A 6,688-nucleotide genomic window follows, 5' to 3' on the forward strand; every position below is an offset into this window, starting at 1 on the left:
TGGCACTCACTTTGTAGACCAGGCTGGCCTCGAACTCAGAAATCCGCCTGCCTCTGCCTCCCGAGTGCTGGGATTAAAGGCGTGCGCCACCACGCCTGGCTCGTGAGCCTCTCTTGCAGGCACCCCATCACCCTGGTCCCCTTTTCTCTCCCTTTCTCAGAAACTTGTTCCCTCTGTGGTTTCAGTTCCGGGCCTCTTGGTCCTCCAGCTTCTAAGAATCGCGCACCACCAGAGCTCTCTGGGTCCTGGCACATTCCTTCATTAAAATTGGGGTTCTCTTAACTCCCCTGCTCGCTCGGAACTATAGCCCCACATAAATCCTGCACCAGGGACCACAGCCACGCAGACTCCCCGCACACACGCCCCGCCCCTTACCTCCGAAATAGCACGGACGCCTCAACTTCCGGTCCTAAATGGTCTGCGCCTGCGCACGCTCCCGCCACTCTCCAGACTGCGCATGCGCAGATCGTTAAAGCGCGCCCTGGCCTCTCAGTACAATGAAGCCCAATATGGAGTAGGGGGCGGGCCAATGCCCATCGCACAAAGCGCTCTTGGGCACCTTGCTTCAGGCAGTGTTTTGGGTGATTTGACGCCCTCTAGAGGCCAGAGGAGGGGTTATAGGTAAGTGCCAGTCCCTAGCCGTGTCCTCTCCACAGCCCTGTACACCCAGAATTACTAGAAAGTCAAAAGTTTCGGGTACAAAAAACAAAAAACAAAACAACGCACGCCTTTAATCCCAGCACTTAGGAGGCAGAGGCAGGTGGATATCTGAGTTCGAGGCCAGCCTGGTCTACAGAGTGAGTTCCAGGACAGCCAGAGCTACACAGAGAAACCCTCTCTCAAAAAAACAAACAAACAAACAAACAAACAAACAAAAAGTTTAGGGTCATCTAGGGAGCTCAAACACTATTAACAACAGTTCCGTGACTGGGCGAACAAGTGCACGCCTTAAATTCCAGCACTTGGGAGGCAAAGGGAGGTGGATCTCAGTAAGTTCAAGGCCAGCCTGGACTACACAGTGAGTTCAGGTCATCCAGGACTACATATCTAGACCATCTCAAAAACCTAATTAAATTAATAAAACAGTCATGTGATCACTCTATCACTATAACTCACTAATAAGTAATCAGATGTAACCCCAGCAGCCTTAAGCCAGGGACCAGCTCTGTGCTGATCAGTCTTGTGTCCCCTTAAAGCCCTCTCTAGAGCCACAAATGTTAATGACTAAATGGGTGAGAAAAGACTCCAGAGAAAACTACACAGTACTCCTCGATGTGCCAATCACTGGGGAACTGAGCCTCAGTTTCCCCATCGATTATCTAAGAAAACTTGTTGCAAAAAAAAAAAAATCGCGAAAAGCATATATAAAAATATATAAGCCAGGCTGGGTTGTAGCCAGGTTTTGAGTTCTCTGCTTCCTCTTCTGGCAATGCTTCCCCTTCAGGTTTCTCTGTGCTGCTCACCTTTTGTCCCCCCCATTCAGATATTAGTGCACTGAAGCTGTCATCTCTGACCTTGCTTCTAAACGCAGCTCCCTCCACAGAGAGGGCATTATTGCTCAACACCAAAGTGTACTTTCAAAAAGAAATTTTTGCACCGCCTCCTGGGTGCTGGAATGTTCTTCACCCTGTCCTATTTAATCTTACTTTTGTGATTATCTCTGTGTCCTCCAGTAAGATGTGTGCTCCGTAGAAGCGGAGAACTCTTCTGTTTTGTTCACCGAAGTCTCCTCTGTGCAGAGAAGGAACCCCAGACCTTAAGAATGTACCCCCCCCCCATAGCGCAACACTAAGGGTAAAGAAAACATTTGGAAGCATATAATCTAGATCAATGATTTACCAAGGAACTTATTTGCACAGCAAGCAGTAAAAAGAAAGTGTATGCACCTTTTTCTTTTGAGACCGGGCCTCATGTAGCCTAGGCTAGCCTTCTTATGTAACTGAGGATGGGCTTGACCTCCTGACCCGCCTGTCCCCACCGTCTGAGTTCTGGTCTCCCACGTTTGTATCAACACCAGCTATTTTAGTTGGTGCAAAGGATTGGTCCCTAGGCCTCATCTAAGCTAGGCAAACAAGGAACACGGAAGACGGAGGGGAGGAAGCAGCCTGTGGATCGTAGGCACCATGGCAAGGACTCAGGCTTGGGAGCTGAGGTGGAAGGGAGCCATGGAGGAGTTTAAGCAGAGGAAGCATTGTAGACAGTATCTGGTGTCCATATGAAAAACAAACAATGGGGAATTGTGTTAGTCTGGGTTCTCTAGAATAGTGGAATTTATAGAATGAGTCTCTTTGTCTATAATATATAGAAAGGGGATTATTAGAATGTCTTACAGGCTAGGGTCCAACCACTAAACAATGGCTGGCTATAAACAGAAAGTCCAAGAACCTAGAAGTCACTCAGTCCATAAGGCTGTCTGTCTCAGCTGGTCTTCAGTAGATGCTGGGACCAGGACACTGGAATTCTGTGGGACTGTGATAGGCAGCCTTATTTTGGTTGAGTGGGGCTTGTTCCAGTGACTCAGTAGAGAACTCTACAAGGGACAGAAAAGCAAGCCACGTTCCCAGAGACAGGTGCCTGACACCACAGAGCCCCCAACTCCATAATTCTGTGACTATCAGTCACGCAGACAATGTCCCAAGCTTCTGGCATTCTGGCTAGACTCCACCCCCATAGTTACCTGACTAAGCTAGATATGCTCCTCTCCACAGTTACCTGATAGCCCAGCCCACTATCAGAGGGGCTGCTTGGCCCCTCCTTGCTCTCTTTAGCCCTCACCTTTTTTACTCTCTAGCCCTCCTCCTCTCTCTCCCTTCCCTCTCCACGTGGCCATGGCCGGCCTCTCTCTCTCCTTCTACCTGCTTTACTTCCCTCTGCCTTTCTACAATAAAGCTCTAAAACCATAGACTGTCTCTGCTCATCAAGGCCCGCCGTGCTTGAACGATGGGATAGGCTTTCCCCTAATGAGCCATGTCCAACCTCCCGCTGGAAGGCCATCCTGTGCTCCAGCCATGGACCGAACCAAGGACTCTCGCCTGCGTGGAAACCATCCAGCGCCCCCTCTCCCCCTGCCCTCTCCTCCCTTCGGCCCCAGGGCTCAGTGCTGCCCCGGAGCCCCCATTTTGTTCTCAGCTCTTCCGTGGTATCCAGCGTGGGATGCTGGAGGCTGGAAACCTGGTGCCTAGGACTGCCCCTTGTCCACCACCCACCAAGTGGGGTCATTGGCTTCCCACAGCCAGACACCCACCCGGGGCCGCATGGAAAGCGTGCGGCACTCCTCCCATGTGCGCCTGCCCAGAGCACGGGAACGCTGGCGGGACGCGGGTTCTCTCCCACTCCCCTCTTTCTCCCACACCCACGGCCCTGCAGAATTCCAAAAAAGTGGTCTCTAATGCCAGAGAAGGAATGGACTTGCTAGCAAGGCAAGAGAAAGCAGACAAAGACCAAAAGCAAGCATCTTTCTTCCATGTCATTATATAGGCTCCCAGGAGAAGGCGGGGCCCAGATCAAAGGTGTGTTTTCTCACCTCAAGATCCAGATCAAATGTGGTGTCTTCACTCTTCAAGACCTAGATCAAGGAAGGGCAGTGGTGCTGCAAAATCTGTCAAAATGGCAGCTAGCCACTCCTTCCCACCCCAGCCTACAGCCACCTGCCCTAGCAGGAGTTGTCAAAAATGGTAGCTCCTATCAAAATGGTGGCACCATGACATCTCTGCAGCCTGCAGCCATCACAGGAGCTGTTCACAGTGGTCCACCTTTCCTGCCGCAGACTACAGCTTTGGTGAAACACCCAGAGCCACCTGTGGACGGGACCAATTTCCCATCCTAATCCATGAGCCCCAGGCAGGGGAAAGGCAGTGAAAAAAGCCCCCAATCCCTGAACAGGAAAACCCACAAGTCCCACCAATACCTGAGTCCCCCCAAGCTCAGGATTTACACCAATCCTAGTAACTTTAATTTTTTTCAAATCCTATTTTTAATGATGGTTCTTAAACTCTTTAACTTTCTTATAGCCCACCACCCACCAGAGGTACTGGAAAAGAAAGGATATGGGGCAGGGGGAGGGGGAGTGTGAGAAATGAACCTATCTTAAAAGGTTCTTTGGAGATTTCTCATCTGTGTTGTCTGGAAATCGGCAGTTCAGTTCACAGGTTAGCAGTGGCAGCTAGATCCACTTGCAGACACTTCATGGAAACACTGAGAGTGGGGATAGCAAACACAGATCAGCAATGGTGGCACTACCTAGCAGAGACAGCCAAGCCTCAGCCTCCGCATGAGTCAGCTGGAGGGACCAGGAGGCAGGCCAGGAGAAGTTCTCAACTGTGCCTCTCTCAGGGAAGTGAAGACCAGTGAAGAAGCTAGACCAAGAAGTGCTGGAGAGCTAGCTCTATAAGCAAGCCTAGCTCAGCCTCCATCACTGTCCAGCTAGTCCTTTTTATATGTTCTCCAAACATCATGTGTCCTCCATGGGTCTTCCCTCAGCACGTGCATCTATCTCAGCTGACATCACTGTGCCAATCAGCCTGAGTTCACGGAAGCAGCAAGAAACCATGGCACATCACCAGAAGTTTTTTGCTGCATATCTCTCTACGGAGTCCTGACAAATGCAGTTCAACTACCCAGTGTAAGGCAGACCAACACATACATGTTGTTAGCAAAGAATCCTTTATCGTGTGTCCTTTGACATGCTTGCTCTAGCAGAGAACATCCTTTCTCCTGTGTCTGCTTCAGCTAGACATTCCTTCAGGAGTCTGCCTTAGTCTTTCACCTGTGTCTGCTTCAGGAAAACACTCCTTCACATGTTTGCCCCAGCAAAACACCCTCCAACACAAATGACTCTTCAAAGAACCCACTTCAAATCCTCACTCTGGAAATCTCTGCCCTGAAAAGCTCTGCCCACTAAGAAATCCTATATAAGCCCTGCCCTTGTCCAGTTCCCTGTTGCCCATTCCTGGGAGCAGAGGGCAGCCATCCCTGGCTTCTTCCCTCTTCACTGGACCCTCCAATAAATCTCTTTCATAAGATTTTCTCTGTGATGCAACTCTCTTTTCAGAAATAGAAAAGAAGCAATGAAGAGAAGAAGTGAAGAGAAGGATCGGGGATGGGGCTCTGAGCTCCTCAGTTCAGCTGGGGATCCCCTCCCCTGGAAGCTGTAACACCTCTGCTGAGGAGGCTTCCTCTCATAGCTATGTGGTTCTTTGGCTCCAGTGTCTCAGGATGCCCTTCCATTGGGACACTGTGCAGTCTCAAAGCTATAAGGCTCCTGACCTCCCGTGTCTCAGGATGCCCTGAGATACCTTCTCCCCTCAGATCTGTAATCCATTTGAACAGGAACACTTACACCCAGCACTTAAGATGCAGAGGCAGATGAATCTCTGTAAGTTTGCAGTCAGCCTGGTCTACAGAGCAAGTTCTAGAACATCCAGGGCTACCTAGAGAAACCCTGTCTTGAAAACAAAAAACAAAAAGTTGGAATCAAAAGATGTGTGTCTTCCTACCTCAAAGGTAGACTAGGAGTGGATCCATCTACTTCAAACCAAGCAAAAAATATCTCACAGGTATGCCTTCCATTTCTGGATTGTAGTTCATTACACATGTAGTCAAGCTGGCAGCCAAGAATAGCCATTACATGAACCAAGATGAGGAAAAAGAAGAGCAGAGTAGTGGGCCCTGAACAGAGGGGCTGTAGGGTGATTTATTTTACGTTCCTGGCCCTTTAAATGATTCCCCAAAGACTAGACCACTGACAGTTTGTAAATGCTTAAGCTAGAACTGCTTGACCCTATGACCTTTAGTGTCAGTTGCCTCTTAGACTTCTAAGAACAGGAGAGGATATTTTAAAAGCCAGCAGAGCCTGAGAGAGAGAGAGAAGGGTCCAGGAGACAGAGTAGTAGGACTGGAGTAGGGTCCAGGTGGCAGAAGAGCAGTGTCAGAGAGTAGGATTAGAGCAGCCAGTTGATGCAGAGAAAGATTGAGCAGATTGAAAATAACAGGCAGTTGAGCCAGGAGAAGCTGAGCTGGGGGAGAGAAGATACTGTTACTAGACAGGAGAAGAACCCACAAAGTAGCTAAAGAAAATAAAAGCTACAATTGGCCAGACATAGGGCTAGCTATTTATAGGGAAAAGAAACATTAAAAGACAAGTGGCCACCAATGGTGGCTAGGCAGAAAGTGGGGCTTGATTTCAAGTACAGTGGAGCAAAAGGCAGGAAAAGGAGAGATCGTTATTTTGTTTCCAAAAGCCAACAGGGTGTTTCCTGAGGCTGTTGTTGGGACATCCCCAGCATGGTTTTAGCAGCAGTTTTTTTCTTTTCCTTTTTCTCATTTTGGGATGTTTTGTTTATAAAACACTGACTGAGCAACTGGACAAAAATGAAGGTGGAAATAGAGAAGCTCTGGAATCAAAAAACAGAAGACAGGACACGCAGTTCTAGAAAGATCTAATCGCACCTTCAAAGCAATGTTTATAAAACAAAAAGGGAGACTAAAAAACCCCAGGGATAGACTAAATAGTGTTCTGTTAACTTTAAATTTTCTGAACGTTAATGAAAAAGGAACAACAGCATCTGAGAGACACTAGATTACAAAAAACAAAAAAGAACAAACTGTGTAATTGAATCATCCTATATACTACATTCTGATGTGCTAACATCAGAATGGAAGCCAGCAAATGATTTTCATTGGGGATGCA

At 48.5% G+C, this 6,688-nt stretch overlaps 1 protein-coding gene across 1 annotated transcript in view; it reads right to left on the minus strand.

The window, feature by feature from the left end:
* Dhx34 (DExH-box helicase 34) overlaps window positions 1-423 on the minus strand; it is a 25,599-nt gene extending 25,176 nt beyond the window's left edge. The window contains exon 1 of the mRNA XM_021168500.1: window positions 376-423. The gene's annotated coding sequence lies outside the window, so the exon portion shown is untranslated. The remainder of the gene's footprint in view (window positions 1-375) is intronic.
* Between the last annotated feature and the right edge of the window lie 6,265 nt (window positions 424-6,688).

Source organism: Mus caroli, chromosome 7, assembly GCF_900094665.2.
Source record: "Mus caroli chromosome 7, CAROLI_EIJ_v1.1, whole genome shotgun sequence".
In the NCBI taxonomy this organism is placed as follows: domain Eukaryota; kingdom Metazoa; phylum Chordata; class Mammalia; order Rodentia; family Muridae; genus Mus; species Mus caroli.